Below are 15,585 nucleotides of genomic sequence, written 5' to 3' on the forward strand. Positions count from 1 at the left end.
TTTATTTATGAGAAATTCTGGACTGGATGACACACAAGCTGGAATGAAGATTTCCTGGAGAAATATCAATAACCTCAGATAAGCAGATGACTCCACCATTATGGCAGAAAGCAAAATAGAATTAAAGAGCCTCTTGATGAAAGTGAAAGAGGAGAATGAAAAAGTTGGCTTAAAACTCAACATTCAGAAAACTAAGATCATGGCATCCAGTCCCATCACATTATGGCAAATAGATGGGGAAACAGTAAGAGACTTTATTTTGGGGGGCTCCAAAATCACTGTGATGGTGACTGCAGCCATGAAATTAAAGACGCTTGTTCCTCAGAGAAAAATTATGACCAAACTCAGTTCAGTTCAGTCACCCAGTCATGTCCGACTCTGCGACCCCATGAATCACAGCACGCCAGGCCTCCCTGTCCATCACCAACTCCTGGAGTTCACTCAAATTCATGTCCATCGAGTTGATGATGCCATCCAGACATCTCATCCTCTGTCATCCCCTTCTCCTCCTGCCCCCAATTCCTCCCAGCATCAGGGTCTTTTCCAATGAGCAACTCTTCGCATGAGGTGGCCAAAGTATTGGAGTTTCAGATTCAGCATCAGTCCTTCCAATGAACACCCAGGACTGATCTTTAGAATGGACTGGTTGGATCTCCTTGCAGTCCAACAGACTCTCAAGAGTCTTCTCCAACACCACAGTCCAAAAGCATCAATTCTTCGGTGCTCAGCTTTCTTCACAGTCCAACTCTCACATCCATACATGACCACTGGAAAAACCATAGCCTTGACTAGACGGACCTTTGTTGGCAAGGTAATATCTCTGCTTTTGAATATTGTATCTAGGTTGGTCATAACTTTCCTTCCAAGGAGTAAGTGTCTTTTACTTTCATGGCCGCAATCACCATCTGCAGTGATTTTGGAGCCCAAAAAAATAAAGTCTGACACTTTCCACTGTTTCCCCTTCTATTTCCCATGAAGTGATGGGACCAGATGCGATAGTCTTAGTTTTCTGAATGTTGAGCTTTAAGCAAACTTTTTCATTCTCCTCTTTTACTTTCATCAAGAGGCTTTTGAGTTCCTCTTCACTTTCTGCCATAAGGGTGGTGTCATCTGCATATCTGAGGTTATTGATATTTCTCCCGGAAATCTTGATTCCAACTTGTGCTTCTTCCAGCCCAGCGTTTCTCATGATGTACTCTGCATATAAGTTAAATAAGCAGAGTGACAATATACAGCCTTGACGTATTCCTTTTCCTATTTGGAACCAGTCTGTTGTTCCATGTCCAGTTCTAACTGTTGCTTCCTGACCTGCAAATAGGTTTTCAAGAGGCAGGTCAGGTGCTCTGGTATGTCCATCTTTTTCAGAATTTTCCACAGTTTATTGTGATCCACACAGTCAAAGGCTTTGGCATAGTCAATAAAGCAGAAATAGATGTTTTTCTGGAACTCTCTTGCTTTTTTGATGATCCAGCGTATGTTGGCAATTTGATCTCTGGTTCCTCTGCCTTTCCTAAAACCAGCTTGAACATCTGGAATTTCACGGTTCTTGTACTGCTGAAGCCTGGCTTGGAGAACATTGAGGATTACTTTACTAGCGTGTGAGATGAGTGCAATTGTGTGGTAGTTTGAGCATTCTTTGGCATTGCCTTTCTTTGGGATCGGAATGAAAACTGACCTTTTCCAGTCCTGTGGCCACTGCTGGGTTTTCCAAATTTGCTGGCATATTGAGAGCAGCACTTTCACAGCATCATCTTTAGACAGCATATTTAAAAGCAGACACATTATTTTGCCAACAAAGGTCCTTCTAGTCAAAGCTGTGGTTTTTCCAGTAGTCATGTATGGATGTGAGAGTTGGACCATAAGGAAAGCTGAGTGTGGAAGAATTGATGCTTTTGAACTGTGGTGTTAAAGTAGATTCTTGAGAGTCCCTTGAACAGCAAGGAGATCTGATCAGTCCATCCTAAAAGAAATTGGTCGTGAATATTCATTGAAAGGACTGATGTTAAAGCTGAAACTCCAATACTTTGGCCACCTGATGCAGAGAGCTGACTCATTTGAAAAGACCCTGATGCTGGGAAAGATTGAAGGCAGGAGGAGAAGGGGATGACACAGGGTGAGATGGTTGGATGGCATCACCAACTCGATGGAGATGAGTTTAAGTAAACTCCAGGAGTTGGTGATTGATGGGGAAGCCTGGTGTGCTGCAGTCCATGGAGTCGCAAACAATCAGGCAAGCTGAGCTCCTGAACTGTTGAATGGCGTATATCCAGGAAGAAATTAACCCTGCATTGCACAGCATCCATCCTCCATTTGTTGGGAAGCAGGGGAATGGGGAATCAACACAGGGACCAAAAGGAGAATGTATCAAAGGATACTTGTTAATATCATAGCAAGTACAGGATCCTCAATGCTGTGCTGTGCTCAGAAGGTCCATCAACAATCTCTTTGTATTCTCTACCATCATCTTCAGCCTCTATCCTCTCCACTCACAAACAAACCTGAATATAGTCTGGAATCTTCTCCACTCTCTAGTTAGCTCTATGGATAAAGGAAACTGAGAAAAGTGGAAACTGACTCAGGGTATAATTACTATATAACTTTATAAAATGTAAAACAAGAAAGAGCAGAGGCTAGGCCAGTGCTTTTTTTTTTTCTATAATATGATTATATTTTTTAATTATTTATTTTAATTGGAGGGCAGTTACTTTACAATATTTTGATGGTTTTTGCCCTACATCAACATGAATCGGCCACTGGTATACATTTGTCCCCTATTTCCTGAACCTTCCTTCCACTTCCCTTCCCACACTATTGCTCTGGGTTGTCCCAGAGCACTGGCTTTAGGCTAATGCCTTTAAAAGTGCAGGAAGATTTCCCACTTAATTGTGACCAAGCAGGGTGTGAAAGTTAAGAATGCTCAAAGCTGCTGGGTAGACAATGGAGGATTAAAGGCAGGGCTGGCACAGAGTGGGTGAGCTGAAAATTCCCTTGAGGCTCCAGTATAAAGGGAAAAGCCATAGGTTTTGGTGCCAGATAATCCTGAGTTCATGACCAGTTCATTCTTTATTAGCTTTATGGGTTCTACATAATCCTCAACTGCCAATTTGTGAAATGCTGATAGCAATTTCTATGAGGGAGTTAATGAAGATTAAACAAATGACTAAAAATAGTTACTGGCAGAGTAGGTACTTAATAACTGATGGTTATTATTAAATATCATGAGAAAACTTTTCGTAGGCCATACATACTTTAAAAGAAAGTGAAAGAGAAATATCGTATGACATTCCTTACATGTGGACTCTAAAAAGAAATGATCCAAATGACTTACTTACAAAACAGAAAGAGACTCACAGACTTAGTAAATGAACTTATAGTTGCCAGGGAGAAGGGATAGTTAGGGAGTTTGGGAAGGCAATGTACACACTGCTATATTCCAAATGGATAGCCAAGAAGGACCTATTGTATAGCACATGAAACTCTACTTACTGTTACGTGGCAGCCTGGATGGGAGGGCGTCTTAGGGAAGAATGGATATATATATATGAATGACTGAGTCCCTTCACTCTTTACCTGAAACTACATTGTTAATCAGCTATACCCCTAATACAAAGTAAAAAGTTTAAAGTTTGAGAAAAAAAGAGAGTTGAAAGGATAAAGTGCCAGATTCCTGCTGTTTGTTACAGTTGGTAATCATTTATATTAGCTTTTTAGCTTTTTCATCTATACCATATTTGGCTTTTTCATCTATACCAAAAAGAGCTTTAAAATATTTCACTTAATAATTTTATAGCTATGGTTTACTGCCAAAATCATCCAAACTAATAAGAACTTCATTTTTAATTATCTGAGAACTATATTGTTTTCTCACATACCTTCATTTCTATCACTACTTAAGAGTTCCTAAGAACACTCATTTGGTATCAATCTAGACACACTAAATATGTGTTCAATATAGGACATGAGTTTAGATAAATAGTCTTTAGATCATTTACTTTCCTATCAGAGAAATATATATCTAGCATTTTATATTTTCTAAAAACTAATTTTATTCAGCATCTCCATCCCCTGGGATTTAGAGTCATGCCAAAGGTTGCATAGCATCAGATTATTTCATCATAGAATTGTGAAATGAAAAACTGTTCTGCCAACAGCTCTTAGTAGACAGTAAATAGTGAAATTCATACTCTCTTACTAATGTATGTCTTTAGCAGCTTGTTTTTAAGACAGGAGTACAGAAGGTCACTATGTAATTAAACTTGAGTAAACCTTCTAATTCACAGTTAAATTTTATCTAAGTTCCATTTTCTTTATTTTTTAAATTTATTTTCATTGAGATAATTTTTTAATATTTTAATTTTATTGGAGTATAGTTGATTTACAGTATTGTATTAGTTTCAGATGTACAGCAAAATGATTCAGTTATACATATATATATATATATTTATTCATTCCTTTTTAGATTATTTTCTCATGTAAGTTATCACAGAATATTGAGTAGAGTTCTCTGGGCTACATAGTAGGTTCTTTTTGGTTATCTATCTTATATATAGTAATGTGTGTATGTTCCTCCCAAGCTCCTGATTTATCCCTCCCCTCTGCCACATTACATTTCCCCTTTGATAACCATAAGTTTGTTTTTGATATCAGTCTCTGTTTTGTAAATAAGCTCATTTGTATCTTTTTAAATTAGATTCCACATATAAGTGATATCATGTGATATTTGTCTTTCTCTGTCTGACTTACTTCACTTAATATGATAATCTCTAGATCCATCCAAGTTACTGCAAATGACATTTTCTTTTTATTGAGATATAATTGATATATAACATTGTGTACATTTACAGTATACAAAATGTTGATTTGATCCATTTATATATTGTGATATGATTACCACTATAGCGTAAATCACATTAGATAATTAATGTCTCTTTTTCATGGTGGGAGTACTTAAATTCTAATCTCCTGGTAACTTTGAAGTTTATAACATAATATTGTTGTCTATAATCACTATTCCGTACAGTAGCTGTCCAGGACTTATTTATCTCTGAGTTTCAAGTTTGTACCCCTAAATAACATATCCCCAAACCACCACCTCCACAACCCCTGGTAACCGCTCTTCTGCTCTGTTTTTATGTTTGGCTTTTGAGGATTCCACATGTAAGTGATATCATACAGTATTTGTCCTTCTCTGTCTAATTTATTTTACTTAGCATAATACCCTCAAGGTCTATCCATGTTATTGCAAATGGCAGGGTTTCCTTCTTTCTTATGATGAAATAATATTCCATTGCATTTGTATATATATGTCACATCTTTTTATTCATTCATCTGTTGCCAAGGACTTAGATTGTTTTCATATTTGTCTACTGTGAAAAATGCTTTTCACATACCTGTTGGCTATTTGAATGGGTTGTATGGGTTCTTTATTTATTTTAGATATTAACCACTTATCTAATATAAGGTTTGCAAGCATTTTCTTCCATTCCAGACAGTGCATTTTTATTTTGTTGATTGTTTCTTTTGCTATGTTTTTTATTTGACATAGTCCCTCTTGTTGATTTCTGTTTTTATTGCTGCTTGAGTTTTTGGTGTCAGATCAAAGAAAAAAATCATTGCCCAGACCAGTGTCAAGGAGCTTCTTTCATATGTTTACTCATAGGAGTATTACAGTATTATGTTTTATGTAGGTCTTATATTTAAGTCCTCAGTCCATTTCAAGTTAATTTTTGTGAGCAGAGTAACTGCTACTGCTGCTGCTAAGTCGCTTCAGTCATGTCCAACTCTGTGCGACCCCATAGACGGCAGCCCACCAGGCTCCTCTGTCCCTGGGATTCTCCAGGCAAGAATACTGGAGTGGGGTGCCATTGCTAAGATAGGGGTCAAATTTCATATTTCTGTATGTAGTTATCTAGTTTTCCAAGGACCATTTGTTGAAGAGACTATTCTTTGCCCATTGAGTATTCTTGGATCCCTTATCAAATATTAGTTGAGCATATATAGAGGGTTTATTTCTGGGCTCTCTTTTCTGTTCCATTTGCCTATGTGTCTATTTGTATGCCAGTATCATGCTATTTTGATTACTGTAGCTTTGTAGTATAACTTGAAATCAAAAAGCATGGTGCATCTGACTTTGTTATTCTTACTAACGATTTATTTCCCTATTCAGACTATTTTGTGGTTCCATATAAAATTTACAATTGTTTTCTCTATTTCTGTGAAAAAATGCCATTTGAATCTTGATAGAGATTGCATGAAGTCTATAGATAGCTTTGTGTGTTATAGATATTTTTATAATATTAATTCTTCCAATCAAGGAATATGGAATATCTTTTAATTTGTGTCTTTAATTCTTTCATCAAGGCCTTTTAGTTTCAATTGTACAAATCTCTTACTTCCTTGGTTAAATTTATCTCTAAGTATTTTAATGCTTTTTTGTTTTATTGAAATTAGATGTAATTGACACAAAGCATTTATTAGTTTTAGATGTACAGCTTCAGTTCAGTTCAGTTCAGTTCAGTCACTCAGTCGTGTCTGACTCTTTGCGACCCCATGAATCGCAGCACGCCAGGCCTCCCTGTCCATCACCAACTCCCACAGTTCACTCAGACTCATGTCCATCGAGTCAGTGATGCCATCCAGCCATCTCATCCTCTGTCGGCCCCTTCTCCTCCTGCCCCCAATCCCTCCCAGCATCAGAGTCTTTTCCAATGAGTCAACTCTTCACATGAGGTGGCCAAAGTACTGGAGTTTCAGCTTTAGCATCATTCCTTCCAAAGAAATCCCAGGGCTGATCTCCTTCAGAATGGACTGGTTGGATCTCCTTGCAGTCCAACGGACTCTCAAGAGTCTTCTCCAACACCACAGTTCAAAAGCATCAAATCTTCAGCGCTCAGCTTTCTTCACAGTCCAACTCTCACAACCATACATGACCACTGGAAAAACCATAGCCTTGACTAGATGGGCCTTTGTTGGCAAAGTAATGTCTCTGCTTTTGAATATGCTATCTAGGTTGGTCATAACTTTCCTTCCAAGGAGTAAGCATCTTTTAATTTCATGGCTGCAATCACCATCTGCAGTGATTTTGGAACCCTGAAAAATAAAGTCTGACACTGTTTCCAGTATTACCCCATCTCTTTCCCATGAAGTGATAGGACCGGATGCCACGATCTTCGTTTTCTGAAAGTTGAGCTTTAAGCCAACTTTTTCACTCTCCTCTTTCACTTTCATCAAGAGGCTTGGTAGTTCCTCTTCACTTTCTGCCGTAAGGGTGGTGTCATCTGCATATCTGAGGTTATTGATATTTCTCCCGGCAATCTTGATTCGTGATTTGATATATTACAGAATGATTATCTCAATAAGTTTTCAAGCTTGCTATATTTGTTTTATGTATGTATTTGTTTTATGGTTATGGGTTTATGTGTGTATAAACCATACATCATTACATTTTTTTCTTATGATGAGAATTTTTAAGATTTAGTCTCCTGGAAACCTTCAAATATACAACACACTATTGGCAGTGGCAACATCTATTGTGCTTATCATCTGGACAACCATGAAGTTCAGGATAGTGACTTGTCAGTGGGATTGGCGGGAGCTGTGGATGGATGATGCCATCTGGCGGTTGCTATTCTCCATGATCCTCTTTGTCATCATGGTTCTCTGGCGACCATCAGCGAATAACCAAAGGTTTGGGGATACTTCTTATTCAAGCTGATAACCACTAAATGGATGTGTTATCAATTAGGCGTGGTTCAGTGAGTGACACTGTTAGGGCTGTGTCATATAATGGAAATGATACTTTGTGGGTCCATATTTAGGAAATTGGGCTCATGTCTTAGCTCTCCTATTAATTTGAGCTGTGATTTTTGACATGCTGCCTCTCTTCATCTCTCTGAGCCTTTAGTTTCCTCTTTGTATAATGAGGGAGGAAATTGATACCTATTAATATGAGGTCCTTGTCAGTTCTGACATCTTCTGTTAATATTTGTATGGGTAAATAAAAGGGAAGTAGATTGTGACAATTTTAATGGGAGTATCACCTATCTACTTTGCAGGAGAAAACAACAATTTCTATAGTTGTTAGCTTGGCTTACTATAACAACAGAAAGGGTAAAATGAGAACTTAAGTGACTGCGGAATAAAAATTGATATGTGAATTTGCTTTATTTAACTGTAGGCAAATCTCAATTATTTAGGAGTTAGCTATCTTTATTTTGTTATTAGCCATACCTTTGTTTTGGAGAAGGCAATGGCACCCCACTCCAGTACTCTTGCCTGGAAAATCCCACGGACAGAGAAGTCTGGAAGGCTGCAGTCCATGGGGTCACTGAGGGTCGGAGATGACTGAACGACTTCACTTTCACTTTTCACTTTCATGCACTGGATAAGGAAATGGCAACCTACTCCAGTGTTCTTGCCTGGAGAATCCCAGGGACGGGGGAGCCTGGTGGGCTGCTGTCTATGGGGTCGCACAGAGTCGGACATGACTGAAGTGACTTAGCAGCAGTAGCAGCATTGTTAACTATAGCAACCAGGTTGTACCTTATACCCAGGACTTAATCTTCTAACTGGAAGTTTGTAACTTTTGACCACGCTCAACTATTTTACCCATTCCTCATGACCTACTTCTGGCAATCATCTTCAACGTCTTGACTCTTGTAAATAATGCTTCAGTGAAAATGAGGGGTGCAAATATTTAAAGATAAATGATAAGTTATCTGGTTTTCTTTGGGATAAGTACCCAAAGAAGTAGAATTGTTTGATCATATAGTAGCTCTAGTTTTAATTTTTTGAGGAACCATTGTACTTTTTCCATAATGGCTGCACCAATTTCTAAGTCCACCAGCAGTGTAAAAGTTTTCCCTTTTCTCCACATCCTAACAAACACTTATTTTTTGTCTTTTTTTATAATAGCCATTTTAACACACGTCATGATAGCTCATTGTGGTTTTCACCGTCCCTGATTGTCTAGCGGTTAGAACTCCGCACTCTCATTGTGGCTTTCATTTGCATTTCCCTGGTGGTTAGTGATGTAAACCTGTTTATGAAACAGGTTTCATAAACCTGTTGGTCATTTGTATGTCTTTGTTGGAAAAAGGTCTATTCACATTCTCTACCCATTGTTTAATTGGATTATTTGGTTTTTTGCTATCAAGTTATATGAGTACTTTATATATTTTTATATTAACCATGAATAGTTATATGATTTGCAACTAGTTTCTCTCATTCAGTCAGCTGCCTTTTTTTAATTGTTTCTTTCACTGCATAAAAGCTTTTCAATTTGATGTAGTCCCACTTGTTGATTTTTGTATTGTTGCTTTTGCTTTTGGTGTCAAATCCAAAAAATCATTTTTGCACTTCCATAAAGGAGCTTACTATATATTTTTATTTTAAATTAAGTATCTATTGAAGTATAGTTGATTTGCAATGTTGTGTTAGTTTATACTGTACAGCAAAGTGAATCAGTTATACATATATCCACTCTTTTTAGATTCTGTTCCCATAATGGTCATTACAGAGTACTGAATAGAGTTCCCTGTGCAATAAAGTAGGTTCTTGTTAGTTATCTTTCTTATATACAGTATTATGTATATGTCAGTCCCAATCTCCCAGTTTATCCTTTCCCCCTTGGAAACCATAAGTTTGTTTTCTACATTGGTGACTCAATTTTTTTTTGTAAATATATAGGTTCATTTGTACCATTTTTTAGAATCCACATATAAGCAATATTATACAATATTTCTCCTTCTCTGTCTGACTTACTTTACTCAGTATGACACTCTCTAGGTCTATTCATGTTGCTGCAAATGGCATTATTTCCTTCTTTTTAATGACTGGGTAATATTCCATTGTATATATGTACTACATCTTCCTTATGCATTCCTCTGTCGATGGACATCTAGGTTGCTTCCATGTCTTGGCTGTTTTAAACAGTGCTGCAATGAACACTGACGTGCAGGTATCCTTCTGGATTATGCTTTTTTACCTACGGATGTATGGCCAGGAGTGGGATTGCTGGATCATATGTAGCTCTATTATTAGTTTTTTAAGAATTCTCCATACTATTCTCCATAGTGGCTATACCAATTTACATTACCACCAGCAGTTTAAGGGGATGTCCTTTTCTCCACACCATCTCCCATTTATTGTCTGTAGAATTTTTTGGTGATGGCCATTCTAACCAGTGTGAAGTAATACCTCATTGTAGTTTTAATTTTCACTTTTCTAATTATTCATAATGTTGAGCATCTTTTCATGTGCCTCTTGGCCATGAAGACTAAAATTTTAGGCCATGGCCTAAAACTCTGTATTAGGAGTTTTATGGTTTCAGGTCTTATGTATAAGTATTTAATATATTTGAGTTGATTGCATGTATGATGTAAAAGTTGTCCTGCTTCATTCCTTTACACATGATGGTCCAGTTTTCCCAGCACCAGTCTTTATTGAAGAGACTTTCCTTTCCTCATTGTATATTCTCTGTTGTGTGTATTGTTTGACAATAAATGTGTATTTATTCCAATCTCTCTATTCTGTCCCACTGATCAATGTGTCTGTTTTTATACCAATACCATAGTATTCTGAAAATTATATAGCTTGGTAATACCGTATGATCAGGAAACATGATGCCTCTAGCTTTTTTCTTCTGTCTGAAGCTTGATTTGCTATTTGGGGTTCATAGTTCCATACAAATTTTAGGATTCTTTGTTCTATTTCTGTGAAAAATGCCACTGGAATTTTTATAAGGACTGTACTGAATCTGTAGACTACTTTGGATAGTTTGGATATTTAACAGTATCAATTCTTCCAATCCATGAGCACAGGATATCTTTCCATTTGTGTCTTATTCACTTTCTTTCATAAGTGTCTTACATTTTTCAATGTACATGCTTTTCACTTCTTTGGTTAAATTTATTCCTAAGTATTTTTTTTTCTTTATGGTGCAATTGTAAATGAGATTGTTTTCTTAATTTCTCTTTCTGATAGTTCATTTTTAGTATATAGAATTACAGCAAATTGATTTTTGTATCCTTAATGAATACATTTGGTAGTTCTAACAGTTTTTTAGGGGTTGAGTGTTTAGAGTTCTCTGTATATTACATCATGTCATCTGAAAATAGTGATAGTTTTATAGTTTACTCCTTCCTTTTCATTTTGGATGCTTCCTTTGTGGCTTTCTTGCTCTGGTTAGGATGTCCAATACTGTGTTGAATAAAAGGAGCAAGAGTGGGCATCCTTGTCTTGTTCTCAATCTTAGAGGAAAAGCTTTCAGCTTTTCACCCTTTCGTGTGATGTTAGCTGTGGGCTTCTTGTATACTGCCAATATCATGTTGAGATATATTCTCTCCATACCCACTTTGTTGGGAATTTTTATCATAAGTGGATGTTGATTTTTTTCAAGTGGTTTTTCTGCAACTGTTGAGATTATAATATGATATTTATCCCTTATTTTGTTAATTGGTATATAGCATTGATTGATTTGTGGACATTGAACAATACTCACATCCTTAGCCTAAATCCTAATTGATCATGGTGTAGGATTCTGCAATAAGAAAGCAGTTATTTTGAGTTCCTGCCTAGGCACTTTCCAGTATGGCAGTCCTGCTCACACCTAGAGTCTGGACATTTAGAAAAGGACTCAACTTTAGGATTCCTACCACAAATTCTCATTTTGCTTTTCTATTTCTTTTAAAATAACCACTTAAAGTTAAGCCTGAGAAAAGTTAGTGACGGCTACCCCAACCACCTTATAAGTAACAGGTACTTGCTACTCTGCTCTGTCTTCCGCTTGCTCATGATCTGTGATGGAGCACTGCCCTTCCCCCAGTTCATTGCATCCACCCATTTTCTGGGATCTGTAAGGGATCAATAACGTGACTTGAATTCCTTTGTATGAGTGCAGTGAAACTGCAACTACAATGAATAGTTTGGGGTTGAATTTTTGGTTGTTGTTGCTGTTGTTGTTCAGTCGCTCTGCTATGTCTGCCTCTTTACAGATCCATGGACAGAGGTTCCTCTGTCCTCCACTATCTCCCAGAATTTGCTCAAATTCATGCCCACTGAGTTGGTGATGCTATCTGACCATCTAATCCTGTGCTTCTCTTTTTACCTTCAATCTTTCACAGCATCAGGGTGTTTTCCAAAATGTCAGCTCTTCACATCAGGTGGCCAAAGTATTGTTGCTTCAGCTTCAGCTTTAAATGTGAATCAGCTTCAAAGTGAATCTTTAGGATTCAGCTTTAAAGTGAATTTAAGTAAATTCACTTTTAAATTTACTTCTAAAGTAACAATTCAGCTTTAGAGTGAATCTTTAGGATTTTCTATATTTAATATTATATCATCTGCAAATAACAATTTTATTTCTTTCTTTATGATTTGGATCCTTTATACTTCTTCATATTAGCTAATCACTCTAGCAAGGACTTCCAGTATTATATTAAGAGTGGTGAAAGTGAGCACCCTTTTCTTGTTTCTGAACTTAGAAGTAAAGCTTTCAATTTTTCACCCTTGAGTATAACATTAGCTGTGGGTTTGTCCTATATTGCTTTTATTATGTTGAGGTATGTTCCTTCTATGCTTAATTTGTTGAGGGTTTTTATTCCTCAAAGAATATTTGAAAGAATTTTGCCAAAATCTTTTTCTTCATCTATTGAGAAGATCATATAAAATTCATCTTCTATTCTATTCATGTGGTATATCACATTTATTGATTTACACACAATGAATCATTCTTGCATGCCAGGGATAAATCCCAAATGATTAATATATATAATTCTTTTAATATGCTTTTGAATTCAGTTTCTAATATTTTGTTGAAAGTTTTTATATTGATATTCTTTGGGGATATTGGCCTGTAGTTTTCTTATTGTGTCTTTATCTGGCTTTGGTATCAGGGTGACACTGGCCTTGTCAAATGAGTTTGAAAGTATTGTGTCCTCTTCAGTTTTTTTGGAAGAGTTTGAGAAGAATTGGTATTGATTATTCCTTAAATGTTTGGTAGAATTCACCTGTGAAGCCATTTGGTCCCCAGGTTTTCTGTGTTGGGAGATGTTTCATTATTCTTTTAATCTAAACTTAATCTAACTTTACGCATTATTTATCTGTTCAGATATTCTATTTCTTCCTTGTCCAGTCTTTGGTATCTTGCATGCATCTGGGAATTCATCCTTTTCTTCTCAGTTTTACAATTTGTTCATATGTAATTGTTCAAAGTAGCCTTATGTTAGTGCCAGCCTTTGCTGCCTGGAAAATTCCATGGACAGAGGAACCTGTTGGGCTACAGTCTTTGGGGTTGCAAAGAGTTGGATATGACTGAATGACTTTCACTTGTACAGTTTATACCAGGAATTGTCAAACTCTTCATAAAAGGCCAAAAACTTCCCTAGTAACTTTGGACACATAGTCAGACCCACTGTTTATCCAGTGCTAAAATGCTAAAGCTCTTTCCGGCTTCATGCCATCTTTATTCTGAAATAAGCAGAAGAATATGAAATGTAAGAATCAGAAGAAATAACAAACTTGTTCAACCTTCTCATTTTAGAGGAGAAAATTTATTCCTAGAGAGGTTCTTATTTACCTCAAGTCATGCCTCGTAGTGGTTGAAGCCACACTGGAACTTCCTAGAACCTGTGCGTAATCCTGAGTACAGCCACAGGAGCCCTGAAACATGAATGTTCTGGATGGTGAAGGAGTCTATTAGAAAATGAGATTTTTAGACAGGTATAAATTGTTAGGAAGCTCCTCCTTAAACTGAGCTAACATCTACCTCCAGTTTGAACTTTCTATTCTTTTAAATTTATTCCAAATCTAATGCAAGTCAGAATGAAAAGCATGATAAAATCAAATGTAAGTAATACATAGAATGAGATTTCAGCAATGCTTTATGCAGGGAAGACCTTCAGCCTGAGGGTGGAAACAAAGACAGGCCATTGTGGGGAGATAATTAATGGGTATGGCAAGATTAATGGTTACCAATGTACTCAAGAATCTTGACTACTGACATCCAATAGAACTTTCTTCAGTGATGGAAATATTCTGTCTGCACTATCCAATATGATACCAGCCATATGAATCTACTGTGTACTCAAATGATGTGAATATGACAAAATTAAGACTCAGAGCTTTGCCACTCAAAATATGGTATGGAAACAGCAGCAGCATCATTTGGGAGCTCATTAAAAATGCAAACTCTCAGCCCCACCCCAAATCTACTGAATCAGAATCTGTGCTTTTTACAGTGTAGTGACATAGACTATACATATTTGAACTATGGTTAAACACACCATCCTATTACAGAATTAGAGTTTCCTAAGTCTGACTATATATTTACCTTTATGAGTATGTTGTATACTTTCACATGTTTTCATGACACTGGTTAGAATATTTTCATTTCAGCTTGAAGAACTCCTTTCAACAGTTCTTGCCAGGCAGATCTGGGGGGATGAACTCCTTCAGTTTTTCTTTTCTTCTGATCTGGGAAAATTCTTATTTTTCCTTGATATTTGGAGAAAAAATTTTGCCAGATTGATATTCTTGACTGGCAATTTTTCTTTTAACACTCTGAGTATGCCATTCTACTCTCCTAGCATATAGGGTTTCTGCTGAGAAATCCTATATGCTAGATTTCTCAGCATCAGTTCAGTTCAGTTCAGTCACTCAGTTATTTCCGACTCTTTGCAACCCCATTAATCGCAGCACGCCAGGCCTCCCTGTCCATCACCAACTCCCGGACCTTACTCAAACTCATGTCCATCGAGTCAATGATGCCATCCAGCCATCTCATCCTCTGTCATCCCCTTCTCCTCCTGCCCCCAATCCCTCCCAGCATCAGAGTCTTTTCCAATGAGTCAACTCTTCACATGAGGTGGCCAAAGTATTGGAGTTTCAGCTTTAGCATCAGTCCTTCCAATGAACACCCAGGACTGATCTCCTTTAGGATGGACTGGTTGGATCTCCTTGCAGTCCAAGGGACTCTCAAGAGTCTCCTCCAACACAACAGTTCAAAAGCATCAATTCTTCGGCACTCAGCTTTCTTCACAGTCCATGTCACATCCATACATGACCACTGAAAAAACCATAGCCTTGACTAGATGGACCTTTGCTGACAAAGTAATGTCTCTGCTTTTTAATATAGCTATCTAGTTTGGTCATAACTTTCCTTCCAAGGAGTAAGCATCTTTTAATTTCATGGCTGCAATCACCATCTGCAGTGATTTTGGAGCCCCAAAAAATAAAGTCTGACACGGTTTCCAGTGTTTCCCCATCTATTTTCCATGAAGTGATGGGACCAGATTCCATGATCTTAGTTTTCTGAATGTTGAGCTTAAAGCCAACTTTTTCACTCTCCTCTTTCACTTTCATCAAGAGGCTTGGTAGTTCCTCTTCACTTTCTGCCATAAGGGTGGTGTCATCTGCATGAGGTTATCTCAGCATATAGAATCCTATATACAGATTCTTATCTGCTTCTTTCCCAATATTCTTCCTCCTTCCAGTCATGGAGGTTCTACTTCAGTATGAGTGCTTCTGATTGCTGGGCTATACAGATTCCAGGGGTTCTCAACAGCATTCTTATATGGGGCCAGCAGACTC

General features: G+C 37.3%; 1 pseudogene; it reads left to right on the forward strand.

The window, feature by feature from the left end:
* The window catches only part of LOC129647269 (60S ribosomal protein L13-like), a 44,216-nt pseudogene extending 36,608 nt beyond the window's left edge, over positions 1-7,608 (forward strand).
* The last annotated feature ends 7,977 nt before the right edge of the window (positions 7,609-15,585 follow it).

The sequence above is a fragment of the Bubalus kerabau genome, chromosome 3 (genome assembly GCF_029407905.1).
Source record: "Bubalus kerabau isolate K-KA32 ecotype Philippines breed swamp buffalo chromosome 3, PCC_UOA_SB_1v2, whole genome shotgun sequence".
NCBI lineage: Eukaryota > Metazoa > Chordata > Mammalia > Artiodactyla > Bovidae > Bubalus > Bubalus kerabau.